This window comes from Cupressus sempervirens, chromosome 7 (genome assembly GCF_028749045.1).
Source record: "Cupressus sempervirens isolate cs-2001-9-10 chromosome 7, ASM2874904v1, whole genome shotgun sequence".
Lineage (NCBI taxonomy): Eukaryota > Viridiplantae > Streptophyta > Pinopsida > Cupressales > Cupressaceae > Cupressus > Cupressus sempervirens.
In genome coordinates this window covers 138,806,277-138,820,055 of record NC_143124.1, presented here as the reverse complement: position 1 = coordinate 138,820,055, position 13,779 = coordinate 138,806,277, and the positions used below count along the sequence as shown (strand labels likewise).

The 13,779-nt window shown below is 36.6% G+C and overlaps 1 protein-coding gene across 3 annotated transcripts in view; it reads right to left on the bottom strand.

Moving 5' to 3' along the window:
* The window catches only part of LOC149545899 (pentatricopeptide repeat-containing protein At1g03100, mitochondrial-like), a 44,027-nt gene extending 33,998 nt beyond the window's left edge, over positions 1–10,029 (bottom strand). For all 3 annotated transcript variants that reach the window (XM_089790875.1, XM_089790874.1, XM_089790876.1), the window contains exon 1: positions 9,864–10,029. The gene's annotated coding sequence lies outside the window, so the exon portion shown is untranslated. The remainder of the gene's footprint in view (positions 1–9,863) is intronic.
* Positions 10,030–13,779: the final 3,750 nt, after the last annotated feature.

Sequence of the window (13,779 nt, the reverse complement as noted above, 5' to 3'; positions counted from 1 at the left end):
GGAGTTTGTCTAAGCAATAACCGATCAGGGTTACTACAGTGGTATTAGAGCAGTTTCTTGCCAACCTGCAAGGAATTGGGCTCAATGTTTTGTGATCAGTGCATTATCAAAAGTTGACAGTGCTTATTAAGTGATTGGTTATTTAGTTTTGTGGCTCTAAGGTTTTTCCCAAGTATGCATTATACCCGTAGAGGTCGCACCTCTCCACCTAGGGATGGACAGCCTGATATTGAATTTGATTCTATTGGCGACAGGGATAATGGTCGTCTGGGAGGTTCTGTTGGTGTGGGACTCAAAGATGCTGACATAGGCTCCAAGATTGATAGAGTGGCGAGAGAGACATTTAAGGACTGGGAAAATGAAAAACACCATATTCCTGAGGTGTTGCAGAAACTTAGAGACACGTAGCAACATATTGTTCTTCTTAGAAATTGTAACAGGGGAGCAAGGTGCTTGTGATGCTTATGTCAGGTCACATAGGTCCCGAGTAGATGAGAGGTACAGAGATGGCGTTGGGACTGGAGTAGAGGATCGGGACAGGTTCACTAACAGGGTTGACAATGATAGCCATAGAGGCCCACATATTTGAGACCTAAGATAGATGCATCCGATACTTAGACTAAGGCGATACCTTTCGCAAATGACGTAGTGGCACACTTTGCGGAGTGGGATGCTTTACCACAGGCCATAAAACAACATCTAAATTTTGAGAAATTCCTAACTCAGAAACGAGAGCATCCCAGAGAAATGCCTACACTTGAGAGACAAAGGCCCTAATAGACTGGTCTGAGTAAGATTGTCAGTAAGATGACATTGGAGCACTCTGATGTCAGTGAGGGAGTGACAACTTGAGCTTGGGTTCATCAGCTTGACACTTACTTGGCATTGCATCCTATTACTGAGGAGGACGCTATCAGATTTGGAGTTCTACATCTAGATGGAGTAGCCCATGAATGGTGGCACCATGGGTTAGTCTCCTTGTGACATGATGAAATCACTTCCTATCAAGAGTTTGCGGATCGACTAATCAAGAGATTCGATATGAAGGATCCTGAGGTGTACTTCCATGAGTTGGCTCAACTAAGGCGATTGGGTGGTCTAGAGGGTTACATCAGTGTGTTTTTTAGGCCCTTAGTTATGGTTTATGTTATATAAAAGCGTAGACGAGTGATGTTGTTCATCGAGGGATTGGTTGAGCCACTCCAACGATGGGTTAAGTCATTGGACCCATCTTCCTTATAGCAGGCATGAGGAAAGTAAGGCATTTAGAGTCATCTTCTCAAGGTAAGTCTACTTCAAAGTCTTCAGTTCCTCTGCCTGTTGTTGAGGAGACCCCATCAGTTGTTAAGGACAAGGGTAAGTCAACTAGGAGGATTGGTGATGCTTCTAGAGAGGACCTGAAGAGGATGCAACTTTGCTTTGGGTGCAAGGGGCCTTTCTCTAAGGGTCATACTTGTGCAATGAGACCAAAGGGGGCAACAAACCGGGCTATGTGGGTTTATACTGATGAGATTGAGGCGTAGTCATCACACCAGCTTAAGAATAAGGATAGAGACGGTCATAGTGGAAGAAGAGTATATATTGTGATGAGTACTTACAGTCTAATATTTGACTCACGTGTTCAAGGATTGCATTGGGGCCAGAGTTTGTCCGTGCCTAAGTGGGATTGGTGGCAAGATAGTTGGGTGGATACAGTGAAAGAGAGTATGTTGAGATCTTCTATAGAGTTGTCATATGGTGATGCCCTGACTTCTACACCATCAGCGTAGAAACTGACCGCTATGTTGTAGGATATTTTGATGGCCCTAATGATGTTATTGGTATATAGTTGGATTGGTGATTTCAGAGATATCATGTGCTTCATCATATGGGATCAAAGTAGAGGTTGGAGTTCAATGTGTTGTTGGATTGCTTGAGGCCAAGCAATCTTGGGAAGGGAGGGTTGTAATGTCCTCATTTTTAGCAGTCTTTGTAGTTGTGGCCAGTTCATCATCATAACCCTCATGAGCTAATAGTGGGATTTGAGGGTCTCAATTGTGGACTTGCTATTTTTAGTAAGTCAGTTTTGGTCAGTTACCATATTTTGTAGCACAGTTGGTGGCACTGATATTTAGTCATCATGTGCATTGGATGGGATTATTTGATGGTTGGGTTCCTATTTATTAATTAATTATTGAAGCTCATTATTATAATGGCACTTTATGATATTTGATGTTCTAAAATGAATTTGTGTTGATGAAGCTTCTTAAGTGAAAGGTGTGATGAACAAGCTAAGTGCCAAATTATATTATATATATGAGCCCATTTGGTGAGAAAAGCATCCAATTGTCTTTTTGCTTTTGTTGCTTTCTTGAGAGGCATTTCCTAGTTTGTGAATTCAATTCCCTTGCTAAGGTATAAGGGTTTGAATTTGAGTTATGTATGCAATCCACAGCTGAAGTATTGTAGATTAAATTCTGAGAATTGTTCAAGTTTGAATTATTGAGTCTTCTTATTGTCATTGTTGTTGCTAGGAAGGCTTCCTCGGGGCTGGGAGTTGGCAATAATTCATATCTGCATTTGAGTGTTCATTCCCACTAGTTTTGGGCATCCAATTTCCCTGTTAGGCGTGAGTAATCTGCTGCATTAGAAACACCAAACATCTTGTGCATTGGCGCTGAGACTTGGCTGTTGGAAGTGGTTCGATTACTACATTTTTAGGCGGGTTGAATGAATACGTTAGGCATCTCAATCGACTACCATTGATACACCTTGACTGCTGCACGTGGACGCTTATGTTTGGGGAGAAATCAAGCAACTCACACCTGCAGATTGGCGTCAATCAGATTGGCTTTGGGCTTCATCGAGATCCTGGGAATTCCCCACATTGTCGGACTGTTATAATGCTACCTCGGCACTCACTTAGTTGCAATCAAAAACCATTGCAGGCAACACTTGACACCTATATAGCAGAGCCAGCATTTAAAAATGGAAGGTAGTGTTTATCACAAACTTAAGTCTAGTGCCAATGATCCCTAAACAGTCCTTGGCGTGGGATTACAGGCTACAATATCAGGCACTCCTATTGTGCATATTAGGTTCTTTAATTATTTGTGAATTTCTGATGTTGTTGCATCTATGAGATATTGAATAAAAACATCAGTATTATTTTGGTTGTGTGAATATTTTAATTTCAGAGTTCTGTGATTGTATTTCTTTCTTATGCATTTATACAGTAAAAACCCAAAAAGGTATATAACACAAACAAAAGGAAGATATATATTGCAATCTATCAGCAAAAATAGTAGAGTCAGTCCAGGTTCATTCCAGAGGTAACAGAGTTTGTTTGCCAAGTGTTTAACAAAATATGAAACAGCTCATTAGTTAAGGAAAATGTAGTTTGTCTAAGCTATAATGTAATAACCCTGTCTGGCTATAGCTAAATCAAGCATCAATTTCTTTCACATTTCGATGGTTTGACATTTTATCAAACACTAGGCAAGCTACCCAATTACCACTAAATATATGATATCTTAAATTTTCAAACATAATATTAGGATGTATAGCAAACTGATCACAAATTTATTTAATTTTGGCCTTATAAGTTTTGCATAAATAAATACCAAACGCCAATAAACAATTCTGAAATGATTCACACCAGCCTCTGAATTCATTCATCAACAAACCATATAGCAATATAATGAAAAGGGAATTTAATTGTTGGCTGATTGCTATAAATCAGAATTTGAAGCCAGCCTATTTACTTTCAAACTATGTAATATATACTGACACATCTACTAATCTCTGTGAAATGAGTCCATCATCAACACTGCGGATGGGGCTAGCAGGTGTCATACTAAATATAGGTACATCAGCATCATGGACATCTGTCGAGGAAAACTCAAACTTCCTTCCCTACAACCTCGATGTCGGCCTTCTAAAGGCGGAAACCATATACCTCGCTGCCCTCTCAACTATCGCAGGATCCAACAAGCTCTCTGCCAACCTCTGTTGATGAAGCTTCAATTTCTCCAAACTCTCCTGCAAGGCATTCATTTTTACGCTAACTTCCTCATTACTCCTTTGACTTCTAGAACTACCAGTCCTATGTCTATCCATAGCTAGAGAAAATAAAGTGTTGGTCACTCTAGAAATCAGATTTGAAAATCTTCAAAGTCAGCACCGAACAAAATAAAGACTGGGCCCAATTCCTGCAAGCTGGCAGGAAACCGCTCTAATACCACTGTAATAACCCTGTCTAGTTATAGCTAAATCAAGCATCAATTTTTTTCACATTTCGATGGTTTGACATTTTGTCAAACACTTGGCAAGCAGCCCAATTACCACTGAATATATGATGTCTTAAATTTTCAAACTAAATATCACTGTGTATAGCAAACTGATCACAAATTTATTTAATTTTGGCCTTATAAGTTTTGCATAAATAAATACCAAACGCCAATAAACAATTCTGAAATGATTCACACCAACCTCTGAATTCATTCATCAACAAACCATGTAGCAATATAATGAAAAGGGAATTTAATTGTTAGCTGATTGCTATAAATCAGAATCTGAAGCCAGTCTGTTTACTTTCAAACTATGTAATATAAACTGAATTTTACAAATTAAGAACCTGGTCTTTGCCGTAGAATGTAATTGCAAAGTCAAACTGAAAGCCGCCTGGTCCAATTTCAATCTGTCATTCACAGTCTACCCTTACAAATGCTGCCCAAAACTGATAGAGAAATCACGCCAAATACAAGAACGCTTGGCATTCAAGCTGTAAATCCAACACGTTAATCTAATGCAAATTGAACAAACTAGGATATCCAGAATTACCAAACTCCAATCTGCAGACTAAACCCTCGTCTAGCAACAAAGAAATTATAATATTCAATTGTATAAATGCTCTTCAGCCATAACTAATACAGAAAGAGGAGACAATAATAAAACTCAAAAGTCCACAATACCTCAACTATGGATTCTCAGAATTAAATCTACAATACTTCAGTTGTAGATCCCAAAACCTTATAATTCAGCAAGGGCACAAACTTCAGACTCAGAAATGTCACAAAGACAACAAGAGCAAAATAAGATAATCAAATAATTGGATGTTTTTCTCATCAAATGTCCTCATATTTATAATCTCCAAATGGCACCGGTTTCCCCAAAAGAACTCCACTTAAGAAGCTTACTCTACACAACATTAGAATATATTAAAGTGTCATTAATATAATTTATTAATTGCTTTTGGCTCCAGAGAATGACCTTTTCCACCATAACTTAAAATTCTGACACACAAGGCCACTATTTCTTGTTCCTACAATTTAAAACTTTTCGTCCCGGTTCTAACGAGCTATGATATTGAGGTGACTAACAAACAACACCAACAAAAATAGCAACCTCAACGTATTTAGATGAATAATAACAATTCACCCGTCTTACGAAAACAACTGAAGAAGCATCAGAATCGAAATCTAACAACACCAAAGTGATCCTAATGATGAAAGACAATGAATGAACCTGATGGGGTGACTTACTATAAATAGATGCTCCCTCCAAGATTCTTGGAGCCCAAATCGAAACCCTGAAATAAAAACCGAGAGCATCACCCAACTCCTCTAACTCAACTGAGCTCATCGAAACAAATAGTTTGACTTACTATAAATAGTAAGTCCCTCAAATGGAGCCAAAACACACCATAGGTTGTTGGAAAGCCTATAACCACATAACTAAGACCCTCAAATCCTACTGCCAGCTCACTAGAGTCGCAATGGTGAACTAACCTAGCCAACTGCAGGAACCTGCTAAAAAAGGGGACATTACATATAACCAATCAGGGTTAGTACATGATTGGTGATTGTTTTGTGATTTGAAACGATGTCCCTACGTTTCTTATATAGGCAACTAAAACAAGGAACACGCCCTTTCTATTTGGGCCACCTTTCTTTAAGGGAAATATTTGTTTTGAAAATTTCTTCCTTTTTACCTTCTAATATCAGCTGACCTGGCTTATATTCATGGCCCTATCTATAAAATTAATATCAGCTGACCTGGCTTAATTCATGGCCCTATCTATAAAATTTCATCTTGTGCTCATGAATAACCAATTCTTCCTCAGGGTTGACTTATGAAAATGATTGTCCAATCAGAATTTTGAAAGCCAATCAGACAATTTTTGAAATCACGAGGTAATTGGAAAACCTCTAGCCATTTTGGGAAATCCAATCCCCATTGAGCTAAATCACAAGACTTTCAAAATTCCCAACTTGATTGGACCAAACTTCATTGTTGTGATTCAGAATTTCAACATCCATTGGGCAAAAACAAGCAAACTTTCAGAATTTTCATGCCCATTGATCTAACTTGAAGAGTTTTGGATTATGAGCTCTCATGGGGAAAGATTTACCATGCAATTTCTCGAACATTTTGACCTTCTGGGATGAAATCGGACATATCCATTTGTGAATGCAAACTTCCATTGGGTAAGACAATAAGCTCTTTCGGAACTTTCAACTTGAGATTGGGCAAATTCATAAATCATTTTGGAAATTCATCAAGCATTAAGCCAGATCCTTTGTCATATTTTAGCAGAATTACATGTTTTAAGGGCTGAATACACAAGACTATTGGAAATTTCTTACTGCATGGGGCAAGATCCTTATGCATTTTCAGAATTATCGTGCCTATTGGGCAAGAATTAACAACCCAACATTTTCAGAAATTCAAGCTCTATTGGGTAACAATCTCAACTAAAACAGTATTTAGGGTTAATTAGGAAATCACTTGAACATTTTAGGACTTGAGAGTTTCATTGAGCAAATTGCAAGCATTTCGGAAATTTGATGATTATTGAGCAAGAGTTTTCAGACAATCTAGCTTTATGGGGCAAAATCAAACATACCGAATTTCAGAAACTCAGTATTGGGCAAAGTAATAAGGTATTTCAGAATTTCACATTTTTTAGAGAGATCTCAATGGAGGATTTCAGAAATCTTAGGCTCATTGGGTATTCCATTTCGGGATTCAAGGTCTCATTGGGCAAGGTTGTGGCATTTCAGACATAAGGGTTTTGAGTGGCAAGGGAGAACATAAAGTATGACATTCAAGTCACATATTTTATGAGACTTGAAGTTATTTTTATGTATATACAGCCAGGATGTTTGAGAGTGGTTTCCAGCTTGGCCCAACTCTCACCTATATCCCTAACAAGCCAAAGTTGCTGAAATTCATATCTTAGACTTAGAGACATAAAACTGACATTGAAATTAGGACAACCACCTTATTGCCAAGCGAAAGAAGGGGTCCCCATTTGCAATGGCATGATGGTGTGAAAACCTCACAACTGTCTCCTTCCTAATTTGCCCTGGAATTACAATTGAAACAAATTAAGGTTAGGGTTATATCTTACCAAATTAATATTTCTTTAAATAATATGATCCTTGATTTGAATCTTGCAATCATAACATAAGCAACATATATATATATATATATATAATTCCATTCATAAGGATTAGACAAGATCACATCATGCGTACATATTATCCATATCCACAATATTGTAGATACACATAAGGGTCTAGAGGAAGAAAAAAGATAGATCCACCCGAAGCAATTTCTATGCTAAGCCCAAGAGTGGATGTCTACAAAAGCCCTTTTTGCTTAGTGGGTTGCTTGTACCTGCTTTCCCTATCAATGTCTGATCCTCCTAAAGATGAGTACCATCATTGTGGAATTGGGCGGAGGTCACAAGGGGGTTTCTCGGTTCTTCTATGTAAGTGACCACTTGTCCCTGGGAACCAATTATATGGTCAACTCTAGTGTGATCTACTTGCATAACCTTCTTATAACCCTCCTCTACCCGAGTCCCTTCCTACAAGATGGGGTTTCAAACAGTAAGTGTATCTTATATTTTACCATATACACTAAGCATTATCTATTATTCATAAGCACATACATACATATATGGATAGATAGATAGATATATGTGATTGAGAGGATAAGAGTGTAGAGAAAGGCAGATCTGATATAATATCAGTCTGATGTATTCTCCCTGATCTGAGAATAGCTCTGATGTATTTTCTGTTAGACCTCTAGAAGTCAAACTTAGACCATTTCCTTTATATAGAATGTTCCATTCTTGATTGACCTTCCTTGATTTTAAAGTACTTGTTTTCTGATTGCATTTCAATCTGTCTAATGTATCTTTTGTTTGTGGTACTTGACTGATTGGATTTATTGCGGTTCCCTCCATATAAAAATCTTATCCATTTATGAAGGCATCAAACAACTACCTTTCCATAAATGGACACAACCTTTCATGAGTTATAACTTCTCATGATCGCTGCCTTCTTTTATTATTAATCTTTATTTAATTCAGGCTAATCATTAATTCCTTGGTTATACTAAGACATTAATGATAATCGATGTTATACACATCAATAGCACTGCTACAAAATGATAATGGTTGCTGCTACAGAGAGTGATCACTGTCAACATAGACAATTACATCACAGTTTGATAATAATCCAGTCGCTGTTCATTGATCATGCTTTCTGATTGCTTCTTATCACAGCATTTTCGGCAGCTTGTAAAATCTTGTATCTTGCCTTTAAGGAAGTGATCTTTAGTGATTTGCAAGTTCTGGTTGCTTGCTCTAAGGTAGTGCGTCTTAGTCAGTGGGCTCTTTTCCGGAGCAGTGAGCTCTTTGGCCTTTAGCCTAAAATATTCATATTGTATTCAAGTTATTTATATAGTAAATGTTACTCTCACCGTGGTTTTCTGCACATTCAGGTTTCATATAAAAATCAGGTGTTCATGTGTATGTGTGCTCATTGCAATATCTTTCATTGACGAATAGGTGGATAAAGATAAGCAGAAAAAATTTAAGGTTTGTTCCAGACCCTCCACCCTCGCCCCAACCCTCTCAGTCTTCAGTGTGTTCAACGCAGGAAACATCAGCGAATCCTGTTTTATCTTCTCTAGAATCATAATTTTGATGAGTGCCTTTATTTCCTAGTTAATTTCTCACATTTATTCTTAGAACAAAAATAAATATTTCTTCATTTTCATTTAAAATTGACAAAGAGTTAAAGAAAACAAAATACGAGGTTGCCCATGGGACCTCAACCATTCCCAAAGATCAAGGGATGCCACGAAGAAGACCAGGGTTTGAGTCCACGGATGTTAGCTTTGCCATGTTGAGGTAGGCAGCTAAAAGTTTGGCACTCTGCTAAAAGACTCGACATAACTCAAGACCCGAGCCAAGTTAGCTGTGACAAGGCCAGTAGACTCAAACGAAGAGCCTTGTCTCAATCAACAAAATGACACACACAAAAATTAAGCAGAAATACTTAAGTTTAACCACTCCTTTCTGCTATTTTATACCCGAGCCTCTCCACAGGTGTAAAACAGAATTGCAGCCTACAAGAATACGGCAGAATTACAGTATAAAGGACCTTTTGTTGGTTTTTTGAGAAAATTTGAAGCGATTTTGATTGAGTTTTCCTTCATTTTATCAGGAATTTGTTTCCCTCTTTTAGTAAGTCCGAATCTGAGCCCATTCTCAATACGTTAAAATGTATCCTCAGTCTAACTCATTTTCTGGTGCAATCTGACTACGACATTTTCTGAATTATATCATATTGAATATTCATGTAACAATAAAAAAAGTTACATTGCTTACTAAAAAGAAAAAGGAAAACAGAGGAGATTTTCAAAATAAGATTTCTGCACATACTCAACGACTCTTTTCTGTAGTGAATACCCCGTTTGTTTTGGAATAATGTAATATAGCAATTAAATAGATTGCCTGGCTATCACGATAGTATAAGTAACGATGGTATTTCTCAAACATATGTAAAGAGCAAGGAAGTACGCACCTCATCGCTGGGGCCTGCAAATTTTGAGGTAGAAATTTGCACATTTTGGGGGCTAAAAAGGGATAAGAGTTGCCAGCATTCAAAAAACAAAACACTTCTAAAACCCTTCGATATTGTACTGGCCTAAAGCGGGCATAGGCATCGTTCGGATTGCACTTAATAGGGTTTGTTTGGTTGCTGAATTATGATTCCTATTTAGGAATTGGAATTTAAATTTTTTTTTTTTTGGAATTTTAGAATTTGAAATCTAGATTCCTGTTTTTGGAATTTATTTTAAGATTGTTTGGTTCAAATACAAAAATATTTGATTTTGAAATTTATTATTCCAAGTCTGATTGGTTCAAAAAATGAATATAAAAGTTATAGTGAGAAAGGCGATCCATATCTTCAATTTATTCAAGGACCTATTAATGGTGCTTCCAACTTCATACATGCCAAAAATGTCGATGTTTATTGCAAAATAAAAATTCAAGAAAAAGTTAAAAGAAAGACGAAAGAAATTAGATATGTGCAATACTAGTTATATAATTTAATCCAAACAGATGAGTAGTGCAACAGTAGCAAAATAATTTTTCCCTAATTTAAAATAAATAAATAAATTGTGCAAAAATAAGTGTCTCCGAATGGGCATTTGATTGTCAAACCCAATTAAATTTCACTTTAGTTGAAATCCTCATTTTCAAAAAATGGGAATTAACACGAGAAGTCCAAATAACAAGTATTTTAAGGGAAGATGGAATTCTTGTTTTGGGGGTCAAATAAAGATGTTGAATCCACATTTCTCTAGGTTCCAATTCCCATTTTGCAGATCCAAGCAATGGATTAGGAATTTTTGAGAATTATGAATTCCAATTCCCGCTCAAATCCTCAATGTTTAAATTGAACAATAACATAAGCTAATGTTTTAATTTGTTGGATTTGGAAATTGATCTTTAAATTTTTCTCAACCTTAGCCTATAGTTGAGAAAAAATTTAGGTTAAAAAAAATTTTAAAGACTGAGTAAAGCCTTAAGGACGCAACTTCCTTATGAGAATCATCAACACTATTGAAAATAACTCTGTACATGTAACACTATGTATGAAAAAAATAATATGTCAAATATCATTATCAATAAAATTATAATGTATCCCCACACCAGCAAGGTTTATTTCTAATTCAATTAATGTTTGAAACTAGCTAATAAGTCATTTTGTACAAGATTTCATTATATTCTAACAAACTCACTTCCCCAAAAGATTGCTTCAGATTTTCTCGCATGTGATAAAATGGACCACCGATTGGTTAAATCATTGTACATTTTAACTTTTCTAAAATGGGTAGTTTGAAATGTAAAATCTTCCAAACAATTAATTATGCATCGAAATTGGCTTTAGTTTTTATTATTTCGGCTAATAGTTTTGACCCAAAAAATTCATTAAACCTGCATTTCTACTTAAGAATTCAATCAAGACCTTAGGTGTCTCTTTGAAAGTTGTTGTAAATGAACCTTTTTTAAGGGGAAATTTAACAAAGTAAAACAAAAAATGGCATCATCCATAACCAATCTTTTGAAAAAGTTGCAATGGATAGGGGTACATAATTTCATTGTTGATTCTAAAGGTACTAAAGATTGAATGAAAATCATAAATACTTAGTATTTATTGCTTAGGTTGAACTATTCTTTAATGTAATGTAGAGATTACTTTAGCGGTGAATCTTCGCCATTTGGCGATCCCGTCTCATGGGTCAATTGTCATTTGGCGAATAGCGCATGTAACGTAAGTCAACCGCGTCGTTGGATATTTATCAGATTTGGGTCCAACATCTGTGGTAGTCACCCATTAGTTATCACATGATTGGTTAAAAATATTGGTCCAATCGCAAATGTAATATACGTTTTGGATACATTTATTTTAAACATTTCATCATCCTTTGCATGTTGTTTCTTATTGACCAACGTTCTTTCTCCATTACTACAACCAAATAATTTTCCCTTAGGTTGGGCCTCGCCTACCATTTTCTCGATTTGTGTCGACCACCAATCCCGTTTAGCCAACTGTTTCCTATTGTGGGCTTGCATAGGAAGGTGCATTTCACCTACATTTGACATTCCCGCTTATTAATCCGGCATAATTTGCCAACCTATATTGGAATATAAGATATCATTATTCTACACAATTCGCTCTTTTCTGGTCTGGAGACTAGCATTTCTTATTGCTGCCAAAGTTTCAGAGTGTTGAGTGCATTTCCCATTGACTCGTAGACCGTGGTTTTCATAGAAGGCAAGTGATTTTTAATTTATTTTTTATGTGGATAGTGGTACTGGTACTAGTTATTTTTTTAGTTTTACTGTCTAGTGTCCACTGGTGACTAGACATCTCACATGCTAAGATAGCTTATAGGTTTGTGAATTTTATTGGGTAGTACCGTAGCAGTAGTACCCTTTTTATGAAAATGAATCATATTATTGTTATTAAATGTAGTCTAAGTAGTCTACTGTCACTGTTCACAGTCTTTGACTCGTCACTATTTGAGTCTTTTGTTCAGCAACTAAGTTGATTTATTTTTTGCAGCCTTTATTAGTTTGCAGTGTCAAACAAGAGGTGTAACAAGGGTTCTGGTAGGATCCCTAACAGCCCAGAGAGGCCACCATTACCAAAACGCAAAACCATATCAGCATATTTTGGTGGTGGAACTGTTGGCAACCTACAAGATTCACAAGTTAGATCTCCAGTGCTTATTGAAAAAGGAGATTCATCACAAGTTGGAGATCATATTGAAGAAGTTCAAGTTGGTGAACCTGATATCCCAGTCAAGGACCAACTTGAACATGATTTGGAGGCACTTCCCCTGAGTAGGGAGTCACAAACTGATATTATAGAGTTGGAATGGTTAATGACCAATTGGTTGAGAAAACCAAGAGTGATTCCATAAATCATGTTCATGCACAAAAGGGGAAAAGAAAATTGGAATCAAAAAAAGATTGATCTCACTAGGATTTGTCCAAAAGGAATTTTCAATTAGAATGGGTGGAAAAATACCGGTTCATTGAACTAGTGGCCAATCCAATTGATGGTGAGCCTCTTGTAGAATGCAGATGTAAGATTTGCACAAAGATAACAAAGAAGTAGAAGAGGTTGCAGCTTAAACTTGATATCATAAAAAAGCATGTCGGTAAAGTTTACAAAAAGAAAAATATAGATGGAGTTAAAAAATCTATGCTAACTTGGAAAACAAAGGACAACTGTCTACATATCAAGAATGCCTAAATATACGAGTTACAGAAGCAATTACAGAAGAAGCGTTCTGCAGTAAAAGGTTCCATTGAAGATTTCATGGGGAAAGTAATGGCAGTGCAAAGTATGGGAAAAATAGTTCAATTAAGTGTGGTCTTTTATATCTTGAGTAGAGGACATCCTATGACGGACTACCCTTCAATTACTGCCTTATTGCGATTTTTAAATGTTTGAAACTATCCAAATAGTCACTGGTCAGTAAACAGCAAGTGGGAATGGGCTAGATGTCTTGCACGGGTTGAAAAAGAAGATATGAAGGAAAAAATAAAATACTCAAATTCCATTGCATTGTCTCTAGATGAAGTTACAACAATTGATAATACTTCTTGGGTGTGCATGCATGTTTACACTGTAAATGATCTTTTCCGTCAACCCTTTCTACTATCTGTTGCTAAATTGAATTGTAGTGCGACAGTTGAAAATTTATATGATTTATTAAAGAGTACTCTAATTGAATGTGGAGGTTTGGATAACATGGAGATTGCCAAAAAGTTGGTGTGTTTTGGAGTGGATAGAGCTTCAGTTATCCAAGGTCATAAAGGCAGTCTTTGCAAAAAGATCAAGAATGATTTGGCACCCTACGCTATTCTCATTCATTGCATGGCTCATTGAATGAATCTAGCTTTTTGAATCGTCAGGG